The sequence below is a fragment of the Danio rerio genome, chromosome 2 (genome assembly GCF_052040795.2).
Source record: "Danio rerio strain M-AB ecotype USA chromosome 2, GRCz13ab, whole genome shotgun sequence".
Classification (NCBI taxonomy): domain Eukaryota; kingdom Metazoa; phylum Chordata; class Actinopteri; order Cypriniformes; family Danionidae; genus Danio; species Danio rerio.
The window spans coordinates 32,307,045-32,322,500 of NC_141022.1; the positions used below are offsets into that span (position 1 = coordinate 32,307,045).

The 15,456-nt window shown below is 34.9% G+C and overlaps 1 protein-coding gene and 1 long non-coding RNA gene across 21 annotated transcripts in view; one reads left to right on the forward strand and one right to left on the reverse strand.

Annotated features, from left to right (window-relative positions):
- Positions 1-15,456, reverse strand: part of LOC147837115 (uncharacterized) — a 533,045-nt gene that overhangs the window by 467,751 nt on the left and 49,838 nt on the right. The window lies entirely within an intron of this gene.
- Positions 7,761-10,827, forward strand: LOC147846385 (uncharacterized). Its single transcript, XR_015478593.1, has 6 exons — positions 7,761-7,861; positions 8,913-8,996; positions 9,121-9,175; positions 9,275-9,350; positions 9,425-9,601; positions 9,941-10,827. It is a non-coding gene; the product is annotated as an uncharacterized LOC147846385 (long non-coding RNA).

Here is a 15,456-nt window from a genome sequence, read left to right on the forward strand (position 1 = left end):
ATATTGGTTCTTAAACTAAAATGTGTATAACAGATGTTTTCAAAGTAACATGTAATAATCAATCTTTCTTAAGCATTCTTTTTTAACATCAACATATTTCAGAATGATTTGAAAGAGCATATGACACTAAAGACCAGAGAAATTATTTAGAAAATTCAGCTTTGCCATCAAAAATGTAAATAGTATTTATATTTCACAATTTAACTACCTTTTTGTAAGCTTTAATAAATTCAGACTCAATTAGAATAAATTAGCTTCTTTAACAGTAATGCAGACTTTGTAGGCCTTGGGGCTTTCGCTGAATGCATTAAAGGAATACTCCACTTTTTTGAAAATAAGTTCAAATCAGCCAATGACGGTTAGCTTAGCTTAACATAGATCATTGAATCAGTTTAAATCATTAGCATCTCACTCAAAAATGACCAGACTTTTGACAATTTTCCCATTTAAAACTTGACTCTTCTGTAGTGACATTGTCCATCAAGAAATGGAAAGCTACTAATTTCTAGGCCAATGTTTGACTTCAACATAATAATAAAAAAACTTTGCTGCTGCACTATGCATGCAGCGGGCACACTAATTTATACAGAGCCTGAAAATAACAGGAAGGATTAACAAAACATGGGTCAATAATCACAAGGTAGGACAAAAATAATGCTTAGAAATGTTACAAAAAAAACAAGACTCAGCAATGTGTGTGTGTGTGTGTGTGTGTGTGTGTGTGTGTGTGTGTGTGTGTGTGTGTGTGTGTGTGTGTGTGAGTGAGGTGTATTTATAGTCCATGAATCAGTTTTCACAAGTTTCAGGTTTGTGTTTTGCAATCAAGTGGAATCTGGGCCAGGTGTGTGAGTGCAGAGAATCATTAAGTGGCAGAATTAAAGTCCTGTTGCCTGCACCGGTGAACGTGACACATGTGGTCACTTTCTTTATATTAATGAAAATGTGCACATTTTCAGGCCCTGTCTTAAGCCACTGCACCTGCTACAGCCATGTTATGGCATTCAAAATGTATATTATTATAATATATAACTTTTTTGTTTTCAAATCTGATTGGCTGACAGCCATGTGATATTTTAGTAATATCAGAACTCGCCCATCTTCTTCAATTGTGTGTATCTCTCTGCCCACAGTGAGTGCCAAGCAGTAGACTAAACTTACAAACTAAAAATACTGAGGCTGTTGAACCACACATTGTACTTTTGAGATCTTTAAGGCAAGAATGTAGTTGTTTAGATTGCAAATATACAGTTTATTATACAGTATAAGCCTAGTTTCTATTTGAAAATGAGATGGGACTCAGAGATGGGACTTCCAGAAATTTGCTAGCAGTTCAGCATCACTTTCCCATCTGCTAGCTACTTATTCAGGAGTATGCCATGGGGGGAAGAAAATGTGCATCTTAGCAAAAGTAAAGATAAATGCACTGTAAGATGTCAGTAAGTACAGTTTACTGCTGAACAACATTTTGTCAGAATAAAATAACACAGAAATAGAAGATTAATACTCTAAAGCTCTAACAGTGTGCTCAGGAAAGCTGTGAATCACAACTGTCAATCATGGTGACACACACTTTTGTTATAGCATTAAATTACTGTCTACAAACATACTCTTCCCAAAAAAAAAAAAAACATTTCTATATTAATTTTAAAGTGTTTTCAAGCCAAAACTAAACAAAAGCATAAATCCATTGACCGGGCCCCTTAGGGGGTCAGGAGAACTATGTATATACAGTTTTATGCAAAAATTTGCTGCATAATTTTGTGCTCTTTCTTTATAAGAGATAAAGATCACAGTGATATGCCATTCAGTTTTTAGAGAAAGTTAGACAATGCAATGTTTTTCAGAAAGAAATACATAGTGTAGCAGTACTAAGATGTGTGAAATTATATTGAAACTGAAAAATAGGCTGTGCTAAGTTTGGGCACACTCTCCTTTGTGAGGATTTCAAAACTTGAAGTCACGTAATGCTGATAGATAAACTTAAAATTTATTTGAGTGAACCTTAACAATCCTAACAAAAATTAAAGAAGATATTTAGGTGTGCTTCTCCTTATTATGAACCTGAAAGTAGCAACATGGGAACCTCAAAAGAACTTTCTCAGGTTTTAAAAACTAGGATAATTCAACAACATGAATTAGCAGAAGGATGCAAAAAGCCATGACTAAGGTTTAAAGTCTCCATCTCTGCATTCAGAAATATAGTAAGAAAATGGAAGGCCACATGAATAGTTGTAAAAGAAAGATGTGCTAGACCAAGAAATATCTGAAAGGCAAGGGCAAAGATTGGAATGGTCACAGTCAAACAACAGATCACCTCCAAAAAGCTCCAGGAACATATTGCTGCTAATGTCATTGTTCCATGTCATTCCACAGTCCAGCACACACTTCACAAAGAAGAGCTCAATGGAAGGTGATCCAGAAGAAGCCTTTTCTCCCTTCTGCCAATAAGAAGAGTCGTTTAAGGTGTGCAAAGGTTCACCTGGACAAGCCTGAATCATTTTGGAAAATATACTGTGGACAGATGCCACAACCATAGGCACTTTGCATAGCGGAAAAAGTACACAGCATTCTAGGAAAAGAACCTGCTCCATACTGTAAATTTTGGTGGAGGGTCCATCATGCTGTGGGCATGTTTGACAAGCACTGGAAACCTTCTCAAAGTTAAAGGTTGCCTCGATAACACTCATTATCAGTAGATTCTGAAGAACAATGTTCAGAGATCAGTCAAGAGGCTAAAGTTACTCCAGGGTTAGATGTTTCAGCAGGAGAATGACCCAAAGCACAGTTCCAGATCTACCAAGGAATTCTTGCTAAGACATGAAGAATAATCTAGAATGGAAATCCCAGTCCCCAGACTTGAACAGCATTGAGACTCAATGGATTAATTTGAAAAGGGCAGTTCATGCTCGGCAGAGTCAGCACCCGTCAAACCTGCACTGGAGAGCTTTTTCAAAGAAGAATAGCCCAAAATGCCCTCAGTAAGAGTTCAGGGACTTATCCTTGAGTAAGAAGCATCTACAGGATACTGTTTCAGCAAAAAGTGGCCGTACAAAAGAATAATGCCATTATCCTCAACCGGTGCACAAATTTTTGCACCTGTCTGTCAGCCAGTCAGTCAGTCAGCACGTAACCTTCGAGGTTTAAACAAATGACGCACAGCACTACGGTTACAGAAAAATTTGCGCTGTTATAATTCACTAACCTTTTAATACGTTTTGGTGCGATTATTACCCTCTAGTAAAAAATTTAATGTTGAATAAGAAGCTGTAATGTAGTCGTGGCGGAATGAATTTTGGCGTGGCGCCCCGCCATGGAAGAATGAATGTAGCGGAAACCATGGAAAGAATGGTAAACTATAGGAGAATACCTGGAAAAACAGGAGTTTCAATATTTGCTGAGAGATTAAAATATTAGGATGATAATTGAACATAAACAACATAAAAGCATGTATCCGCCCTGCCCTTTAGTTCAGGTTTCTGGTGGTGTAGTGGTGCAGGGGAATTTTCTAGGTTTACTTCAGCTCTCAGAGTACCGTTTAACCATCAATAAAACATCACAGCCTCCCCGAGTATTGCTGTTGACCACATTTGTCCCTTTATGACTATCTTGTGAGGTCTACTTCCAGCAGGCTAATGTGCCATGACACAAAACTCAAATCATCTCAAACTGTTTTCTTGACCAAGAGTTTAAAATAGACCAAATGACCTCACAGTCACCAGATCTTCATTTAATCGATCAGCTTTTGGGATGTATGTCAGAAATGTAGTTCTTGCAAAGTGTCAAAATATGAAAAGGGAGTGAAAACATCTTGGACCACAATATTTATTTCATGACGTTTTTAATTAGTCAGTTACAATAGAGGCAATCTATTTTTCGAGCAAAGCGCAGCAATTCATGATTTATGGTGTAGTAACCTTAGCATAATGGCGGTGACACTAACTCTCATCAGGCTGTGTTTTTCCCCATAATACGTCGCAGGCTTCAAAGAGAACTACCCAATAAATTGCACAGGGTCCCATAATCAAAACAATTTACTCTTAAAATTGCTTGCGGATTGACATGCAGAAGCAACCCGTCTGTGATGTGAGCAAAATATATCCAGTATTAGCATCTGAAAAGCCCTGTAGTTGCCAGCCACCAGCAACTGGGCATTTGAGAGAGATGAGAGCGAGATTCAGCTCCTCAGCAGCAAGCTGATGAGATGTCACATCTCCACATGAATATTTATGAGGCTGCTTGTGGGCGAACTCGGAATATCAGAGCATTTTACACAAAAGTTGAGCAGAGTGACTTCTAGTGAAGCGCTTATATGGTGACGTCACGTTCAATTCATTTTTTCTCCAACAGCTGAAAGTGGTTTATGGTGGCATGTTGTGACTTTCCCATGGGAACAGCAGTGTAAGAAATTTCGAAACCAGAGTTTCTGGGATGAATTACGAGTCTCTTGAGGCTCGATTTAAGGGTAAAGTGAAAAACATGTTTCTCATTAACACTAATAGACATTAAAAAGACCTCCTTGTGACATTGTACTCTTACTCATATTATCAATTGAAATACACATTCATTGTCAGGGTAAGCGTTTAAATAAGTGAGAGTGTAGGTGTTAACTGGGAGCAAGGAGATGTCAATTAGATAAACAGTCCCCTTTAGTGTGGATTTATAGTTCCTACAAAGGCTCTGCAAACACAGCTGTATGTTAAAACTATGTCTTGGGAACTTTTCTGATAAGCTTTATATGTCAGTCAAAGATTTTTTAAAGACTAAGTATAATTAATTTATTACATAATAATAAACAGTATTTTCTATTTTGGACAGATAATTGGATGTATTTCAGTAAGTAAGTCACAATAATGAAGTTGAAAATGTTACTAATTAAAACAATTATATTATCATCATTATTATCATAAATAATACTATCTAATATATTTAGCAGAAATATTTATCTGAAAAAAGACTAAAAACCTACTACTAGAGTACTAATAATATTAATGATAATAATATTCACAATATTATTAATACTACTACTACTAATACTGCTACTACTAATAATATTAATAACAATAATGATGATAGTTGATACTTGGTAATACTAACTGTAGCTAATAATAAGCTAATACTAGTAATAATACCAAATATAATCGTTAATAATAATAATAATAATAATAATAATTTAGTTACCAAAATTTTAATAAAAACATAACAGAACCTGGGTCTGTGGTCTAATTTTAGGTCCTCTAGTGTTACAATAAAATCAATAACTATTAAAAATTATATATATATATATATATATTTTTTTTTTTCAAATTACACCCTCTTGTACAATTTGTACTAAAACAAATGTCTATTTACTCCTCCTCCTCCTCCTTCTACTATTGCTACTGCTACTACTACTACTATTAATAATAATAATAATAATAATAATAATAATAATAACAATAATACATTTATTTTGTAGAATATTGTGTAGAAAACCCTGGGTCTATGGTTTATAGATCAGGCTGGGTTCTGCAGTGAATTTTAAAGACAAGACAATCTCAGACTGAAACAAATTAAACAGAATGTGATTTGTCTCAAGAAGCGGAGAAAATGTTTAAAGACAAGCATTAAATCTGAACCTCATGCTTGGCACAATCCAGCAATGCCCAGCCCACAGATATACCCTTCCAGGAGGCAGAGAGATAAGCAGAAGCATTTGCCCACATGAAGCAAATAGGCTAGTTGAGAAAATCGATACTGGATGCATTTGAATCTGTCTATTCTGTGCTGGTGTTTTCATCAAGCCGCATTGATGAAAGCAAAAGTACCAAATGAGAAAGAAGCCCTTGACATATATATCCTCTCGCAAAGAGGCAGGCTAGTGAGGGCTTTTAATTTCAAGCAATTGTATTCACAGTAAATTTTCATTTTCAAAATTCATAAAATTTTCAAAATTCATTTTTAAAAAGCTGGATGTAGCAGTTTTTAATTAAAATCATTTATGGTCAAAATAATTAGACCCTTTTAGAAGTTTTTTATATGTAATACCCTTTCTTTTTTTTTTTTTCGATATTCTACAGAACAAACCATCATTATACAACAACTTGCCTAATTACCCTAACCTGCCTAGTTAACCTAATTAACCTAGTCAATCATTTAAATGTCACTTTAAACTGTATAGAAGTGTCTTGAAAAATATCTAGTCAAGTATTATTTACCATCAACTGACTTCAACTGTATGTATGGCTGCATTTGGTCTTTAAAATGAATGCGGGGTGGTATGACACCATTCCAATTTGTGCTTTCCAGCTGACTTCTTACCTTTGAGTGAATGGCTTTCCGGTGTTTTACCAGTTTGTCCAGTGGCTGGTCATGTACGTCGGAGGATTGGAGATGCAGATTGTTTAAGAGTTGACCGTGACAACGAGGTTCAAGTACAGCGAAGAACAGTTACAGAAAGCAGGTAAGAAAAAAACAAAAGCCACAGGGTCATAATATGGTAAAATATGAAAATGTGGTAAAAATCAGGCTGTCGCAAGAGCTTTTCTTTTCTGGATTGCTTTTCAAAACACAGTCGGTACGGTTTAAGGACGTCAGTCAACAGCGTCCTCTATTGAATTAACGCAAAAAAAGCTGGTGCGAATGGTTCTCACAAGAGAAACTTGAGATCTTAAAAAACGCACACAGCGGCCTCTGCGAATTCGCAAAAACAAAAACTGGAAAAAAACGTAGATCCTGGGACGTATTTGGTGCTCTCCAGAAATGTATAAAGGGTTGCTTAATCAGAATGAACCTGGGTTGCAAAATTATATCCTATTTAAAATAATATTAGTACAATGACTAAAATTAATTGGTCTTAAAGTAATAATAACAATAATATTAATAATAATAATAATAATAATAATAATAATAATAATAATAATAATAATAATAATAATAATAATAATAATAATAGTAATAATAACAGCAACAATAATATTAAAATTAATTTTAATAGGGTGACGCAGTGGCGCAGTAGGTAGTGCTGTCACCTCACAGCTAGAAGGTCGCTGGTTCAAGCCTCGGCTGGGTCAGTTGGCGTTTCTGTGTGGAGTTTGCATGTTCATGTGGTACAGGTGAATTGGGTCGGCTAAATTGTCCATACACTCTCAGAAAAAAAGGTACAATGAGGGTACAATTTTGTTCCTAGAGGGAACAAAATATAAAATTGTACCTTTAAAGGTCCCATATTGGTCTTTAGGGTACAATTTTGTACCCAAATGGGCTATAAAGGTACAAATGTCCAGATTTAGGTTTGAAAGGTACATTTTTGTACCTTTTATAGCACATTTGGATACAAAATTGTACCGTAAAGGACCAATTTGGCACCTTTAAAGGTACAATTATATATTTTGTTTCCCTATAGGAACAAAATTGTACCCTCAGCTCATGATAAGATCAAGACACTATATAACACTAATTTAAATGTATTAATACTAAACATTAATACTAAAATACATAATTTAAAAATATAATGAATAAATAAATTGATTGAATTAAATATTTTAATAATTAAAATTTTTTTCATGTATTTAAATTACATTTTTTCTCAAAAATGTCAATAATTTAATTTATAATTGAATGTAATTTTAATCATTAAAAACGTAAATACTGGTCTTTGCTTACTGTTTAAGACCCTATAGTTTATGGGATGTAGAAAAAGAACCATGCAGAGGAACAGCATCTTCATACAGGTGGTGATGTTGCTGTCTCTTTAAGAATTTGGCTTGTTGAGACGTTATAGTAGTGTTTGTTACTGAGGCGGTCCGTCGAGTATGCTGGCTGTTTACACAGAACTTCGCACGCTTTTCAAAGAAAAGTCTATTTTGGAGTCCACACTTTTCAGGTAAGAATGTATTAAAGATATATTTTCAGTCTCATTTTTACATGTGAAGCCGTGTTCTGTTGATTTTGTCTGACTCTCGGGTCTCGGCTTTCCCCCGCTTTAAGTGCTCCGGGCTTGTCTGCAGGATGGAGTTTGCTAAGATGTCTGCAGCTTATTAAAGAAGTTAATACAATGTGATATCGAAGTCACCGAGGGACATAACGTTATAGACGGTGAGTACTATATGCTGTTAGTTTTCTCGGTGTAAAAGTTCCCTTTGTCGCCTACGTTACGTATTCGCGCCTTATATCTTACGTTACGTTAACGTTACTGCTTTATTAATAAGTGTTGCCACGGCGGAATATAATCGCAACCCAATTAGCAAAATACACTCGGGCCTGCTGCGGCAGCAGAAGCGAGCCGACGCTGCCGTATCCGTGCACCGGAATCGGGCCGTGACCCGTGAGTAATGTGCGGTGTGGCCCGGAGCTCGCGCGACTAACGTAAAGTCTTCATATAAGTTACCTTGATATAAAACCTTTTGTTATTAATACTGGAAATTTGTAATTATCGATAATGTTTTATATTTTGAGGCCATTTTTCTAGCCACGGTTGACCGCTGAAATGTAATTTTAGACGGTTAACTTTATATAAGTTACACCGCCATTTTGTGAAGAAAAATCACAATTTTGTCACCGACAAAGTGACTGATTATTTAAACGTGGCTAGTTACAAACGTGGCGTGTGTATGCTTGTACATATCTTCGTTTCAGTGTCTTAAGTTACATTAATGTTGAGGAGTGTCCACAAACTCTCATGTCCAGAATTGTTGGTGCTTTACTATCGTTTAACGTTATACTTATGTTAAAGTATAATTATTAACATACCATGTTGTATTAATCGACGTTTTAAGTTATACTTTGTTCTTTAATGTAATAATTTGTCTCATCTGTTCTGAAACTGGTACCTTGAGCTATTTTACCTATTTTATTAATATCTCAAAATAAGTAAATAGTTATTGCTTTATCTTATTGCTTTCCAGAAGTTTTTGAAGTTTCCAATTGTCTTTCAGGACAAGATTGAACAACAGAATGCAGCCTAACAGCATCAGACCAATGAAGGCATGTCATATGAAAGCATGGCTCAGTTACAAGATGTAAGTATGTCTCATTATCTATATATACCATGGTTTTAATGGCTTACATACTATTTTAAATTTTTAGGTTTTTACTTACAAACAACAGTAAATGTACACCCACATGTTTAAAATTATTTTCTAGGTTTTCATCGAAAGATGAGAGATCAACTGAAGAATGCTATGGACCTGACTCTAAGGTACTCTTTCTAAACTTTCTCCACTTGATTAATATTATTAAATTCTAGCTTTGGATGGATTCATTCATATTTGTTTGTATGCCACATCTTATGTTCCAGGAATTGATTTTACAGCAGCACTTCTCATGTTGCCAGCCTTGTTAAGCGAGACACTTCAACATTTCGTTGTGCTCAGGTGCGTATGTTGTTTTCTGTTTAGTATATGCTGTGATAAATGCATTTTATAATGCTTGATATTCTTTATATTAGGATGATGCAGTGGGTAGTGCTGTCACCTTACAGCAAGAAGTTCGCTGGTTCGAGCCTCGGCTGGGTCAGTTGGCATTTGTGTGAGGAGTTTGCATATTCTTCCAGTGTTTGTGAGGATTTCCTCCAAGTACTCCGGTTTCCCCACAAGTATAAAGACATGCGCTATAGCTGAATTTGGTAAGCTTATTTGTCTGTAGTGTATAAATGTGTGTGTGAATAAGTGTGTCTGGATGTTTTGTAATACGGGGTTGCAGCTAAAAGAGCATCTGCTGCATAAAACATATGCTGGATAAGTTGGTGGTTCATTCCACTGTGGCAACCCCAGATTAATAAAGGGACTAAGCCGAAAAGAAATTGAATGAATGAATGAAATTTATATTAGTCTTTTAATCTGTGATACTTTTTTTTTTTTTAATCAGTGAATATTAATTATTTTACTTTCTATGCATGTTGATTTTCTCTTCATCAGTGATAGAGGGACTGATATTAATGTAATTATTGCTTTGTTATTTACAGTGAATCATCTTCACATCCAACAGTTCAAGTTCAGGAGGACACCACCGACTGGACAACTGTGTTAACAAGACGAGTCACGGCAGTCTTCAGAGTTCATGGGATTGCGATTGGCCGGGCTAATGATGTGGACGAATATACATTTTTGACATATCCATCTTATTAGAAGAACACCTTGATGTTTCTGCAGTGGAATGTTTTGAATGAACGGTGGACTGTGACAAGCCTCGATCTACTCCAGTTACCAAAGTGATCAACCTTGTTTTTTGTTTCTCTACATGCTCTTGGGATAATCACAATCAAGTTAATCCAGCACACTGCTATCATTCATGCATAAAGCAAATTTTTAAATAACTTGTGGTCCTAATGACTATCAAAGAACATTTTCCAGATATGAGTGCTTGACATGTCATGTTTATCAAAAGCATAAACACATATTGTGTTACAACAAATTACAACTCCACTTGAGGATGATGAGGAGTAATCTACTGGTGTTGAGGAAGAGGCTACTGATGTATTTGATTTTCTGCACTGTTGAAGCAATTTATAGAGAAAGTTTGCCTTCATTCTGAAATTCAGAGAAAATGTTGATGACAAATTATTTATTATGACCGAGTATTCTGACTAAAGACAAATACTTTGGACTTTATAAAGTGGAGTACTTGTTGTAGCCTGTGTAATGTGTTTATAAATCTTAAACAGTATTCTTGTGGTCTTTGTATTAAGTGTAGATTATTCAGTTTTTATTTGTTATCTAAATTGTTCTTTTTACTGTTTTACATGTCTGCTTTATACTTGCTGTGTAATTTTATTTCTTAACACATTCAGTTGTGAGTTGTAATTAAATATTTCTACATTAATAAATAAAAATGGACATCTGTGAACCAAAATATTTTATTTATTTATTTGTGCATGCAGTCACCAAAGGATCAAAATGCCTGGGTCAGTACCCTGAAAATACTACATAATATAAAAAGGTACATTTTTGTACCTTCAGTGTCTAAGGTACAAAATTGTCCCTTAAAGGGTACAAATGTAGAAGGTACAATTTTGTACCTTTAAATAGAGGTACAAATTTGTACCCTTAAGGGTACCACCCCAGTGACGGGCCATTTGTACCCCAAAAGGTACAATTTTGTACCTTTTTTTCTGAGAGTGTAGTGTTTGAGTGTGAATGAATGTGTCTGGATGTTTCCCATGGGTTGCAGCTGGTAGGGCATCCGCTGCGAAAAACATGTGCTGTTCATTCCGCTGTGGCGACTCCGGATTAATAAGGGGACTAAGCCGAAAAGAAATGAATAATAATAATAAAGTCATGAACCATATAAATAATATTTTGTTTCTTGCAAAGGCCAATTGATTTGCTGACTTTATTGTTAGTATTGCTGTTGTTGTTTACTAATTTTTACTAACAAACACTGTTCCCAATTAATGAAAATATATTAATATATTAATGTATAATAACTGAAAGTCAAAAATAGTTAGTCTTAGATAGTTAAACAAGCAAACATTCTGCACCATATAAGACAAATCAATAAATCACTCTATATTATAATGAGCAAAAGTAATGACATGTAAAAACAATGAAAACCATTAGAGCATTTGGTATGCATTGCTGCAAACAGACTACTCATGTTTGCAAATGAAGCTTTCATGACGTGTGCGAGACCTCGTGGGTAAATGAAAGAGAATAAACACCACAATATTATAATCCCATTTAAAATGCTAAGTAGATCGATTTAAACCATTTGCCCGTGCTGACAAATCATATCCTTTACAAATTCATACATATAAATATTTAAAGCACGGCAGCAGGCGATGATTACTGGTACAGCTTTAATGGTACTGCTTTAATGCAGTGCAATTGCGTTTGGTGGGAAAGCGGCTGGTTGGAAATGTGGGGGTTGAAGAGAGGAGTTCCTGACCTTGGCGGATGTGCTTTGTGTCCATCAGTATTCCATTATGTTTGTGCTCCTATTTTTATGGTGATTGGAGCACATCAATCACATTTAAAATTCTAACAGTCTTGCCCACCACTGCGACAACAAATGAAATGTCACAGGAATCTCACAGCGATCTTCTCGGAAACGCAGAGAGCACTGGATTCAGCATAATGTGATATACTATACATATATATGGCTTGATACTGGAATGGTTCAGGAGCACGGTATTGTATTTGTGCAGTGAATGTTAAATGGTTGCTAAACATTTTGCCTCTGTTCTGCTCCAACAAATTTTGGTTCACTCAATGGGACGCAGATTAAATTGATCGATTTGATTATTAATTATTTTAATAATAGTAAACTGATAAATTAGTTATTAGTCTTAATAATGTGTCTGCTTCACTGGCAGGACAGGATGAGCAATTAACACTCAAAATGTAAGAATCTGCAACCAATGGTAAAAATAAAAGTATTTTAAAAAGAGTCAATGATTGTCTAACAATTTACCATTAATTAAAGGGGATTCACACTAAAATTTAAATACCTCAACATTTATTATCACTTATTTTATTTTAAACCTTTATGAGTTTCTTTCATTTGTTGATTACAAAAAATGTTGTGAAAATGCTTATTGGTGGCAACCATCAAATTCTATAGTAGAAAAAAATATATACTATCGATTTCAATGGATGCCAATCTTCCTTGATGTTCAACAGAAGAAAGAAATCCAAATGGGTTTTAAACAAGTGAAGAGTAAGTAAATGATTTTTTTTTTATCTACTGTAATCTAATCAAATCTAATTTGTATAATATAAAGTAAACATCTAAAATGCACTGATGTTTTATCAGATTTTGTAAAATTGACTTTAAACTTTAATTACAATGCATACTTTGATATTATTATGGTTTTTTTATTTTTTCTCTTCTGGTCTGAGTTAAAATGCTCTGTTTTCATTCATTCATTCTCTTTTCTGCTTAGTCCCTTTAATAACCGTCAACTTATCCAGTAAATGTTTTACGCATCGGATGCCATTCCAGCTCCAACCCATCACTGGGAAACATCCTTTCACACTCATCCACACACATACACTATGGAAAATTTTGCTCACCCAGTTCACCTGTACCACATGTTTTTTCGAAACCCATGTGAATGCGGAGAGAACATATAAACTCTACACAGAAAAGTCAGCTGACCCAGCTGAGGCTCAAACCAGCGACCTTCTTGCTGTGAGGCGTTTGTGCTACCCACTGCGGCACCGTGCTGCCCACAGTTTTATTAATATTTATATTCAGATTTTTATTTATTTATTTTGCAAAGAGACATGTTCTTGCATAGTGGTATACCTGTTTATATTTAACATCTTTTATTCTATTACTCTAGATGTTTAGTCAAGATGTTCAAGTGGACAAAGATCTGTATCACCTGCTTAAGGGATTTCATTAAACAATTCCTCATTTGCATATTTAAAGCAGTTTTTACACAATTTGTAATAATAAAAAACTGTTTTAATGTAATCAATTGACTAGGGAAGTATATTAATAAAAAGTGTTGGGGGTAACACATTACATGTAACGAAATTTGCGTAATAATATTACTTTTCTAAGTAACAAATAAAGTACGCATTACTTTTCAAAAATAAGTAATATTACTTAAGTTACTTTTTAAAATTGTAACGCGAGTTACTTCTTGGTTTAATTAATAAGCTTTTAAAAAATAATTAGCTGAATTAAAATTAAAGTAGTCACAATGAATCACGCAGTCAATGAGAGATTGTGTATATTATTTTGAAGAAAAGGAAAAGGGGATTGTCTCAATGGACAGTGGTTTTCCCTAAGACAAATAGTACAAAAGTAGCAAACACATTGCTGTAAACTTCCAATAAATGGCATCTATAGTTCTCGGATAACATTATCCTGAAATATTTTTATGTGTTTTAAAGGTAAATGTAGGTACAGGTTATAGTGCAGGACTTATCTACTAAAACAAAGAAAGAAAAAAATAAATAAACCAAGTTCTGAAAGAAATCAAGCCTCAGCCAGGCAATAAAAATTAGCACAAAAATAACTGAAAAGTAATGTAACGTATTAATCACTATAAAAATTACCCAAGTAACGCAATTAGTCACGTTTTTGGGGAGTACCTCAATGTTGTAATGCATTACTTTCAAAAGTAAGTTTCCACAACACTGTTAATAAATATGTTCTTTTTACCCTATTCACCAGTAACTTAGCCTAAGTGATCAGTATACTGTGCATGATTATGAACATTAGGTTTATGTGCACTGATGTTTCTTCCTGTTTGAAACAAATCGCAACTCAGCAGCACGACACGCAAAGTATTCTCAAGAATGCGCACAATATACTGACACTGAGGAGAAGACACTGTTGAATAAGGTTTCTGTTTCAGTTTTATATTGTCATAAAAGATATTCCAACTGAAACCAGAAGGCAGAAGGCATATTATCTTTTTTGAGGATTTTGTTTTTGGTACTTTGAGCCTAAAATGTCACCTAAAATATTGTAATTTGTGCTCTGATAAAGAATGAAAGTCTCAGGGGGTTGGAACAACACGGGGGTGAGCAATCAATAACAGAATCTTAATTTTTGGGTGAGTTAACCCTTTAAATTTAATGACTAATATGCATGTCCATAATGGCCATTGATAAGGTGTATCAATCAAAAGAATTACTATTAATTGCTCATCGATTCAGTTCAATTTGTATGATGCACTCCAAATTTAATTTTAAAGTTTAAGCGCATATTCACATCCGTAAACAAACATGTGTTGATGATGGATGAGATGACCCCATAAGATGGCATTTCATCACTTACATGCCATCATTATTCAAAACAGAGCAGATTATCAAAGAGAGTTTAAGTGTAAGGTCACCTTGCGATTTGGCACTGATTAGTCCCAGTTTGGAGCTCTTTTGTGGTTGAAATTTTGGTTTAAAGGGCAATTATCATTCCTGAAGTGTGCTCATTGTGTTTCAGCCCCTTTGTTTAACATGTATGAGGAAGCATCCGCAATGCTGCTGCGACATTCAGCGTGTTTGTCTTTCTGGGGGTTTTCATCAGCTTGTTATTTCTCCGCATCAGATGGAGACGGCCAGCGAAAGGTGAATTGAATGTGTGCGCGGCCTCGTTCATGGGCGGCAGGGTGAAAGACAGTTGGATGTGTTTTAAAGAGATGGACTAAGACTCTTACATGGCAGGTGAGCTCATGCTTAGCAGCAGACATTTCCCAGTGCCCAATGGCTCACAGATCTGCCTAAGGCTACTTGAATACAAATGGCATTTGCATTCTTTCCTTTCCAGTTATAACTTCTTATACACTTATACAAGCCAAAAGTGATGTCTGGACAAGACAAACTCACACTTCATTTAATAATACTTATGTTACTTAGATTAAAATTAACCAACACAATCTCGTTGGAAATATGTACTTAAGCCTAATTCTTTGTGAAACTACAAATATGTACTTTAACATACACTTGACTGCAGTTTTTAGATAAAATGAAAATTGTGTTAATGATTTGCAAGAAAATATGTTTGCTTATACAGTATGTTTGACTA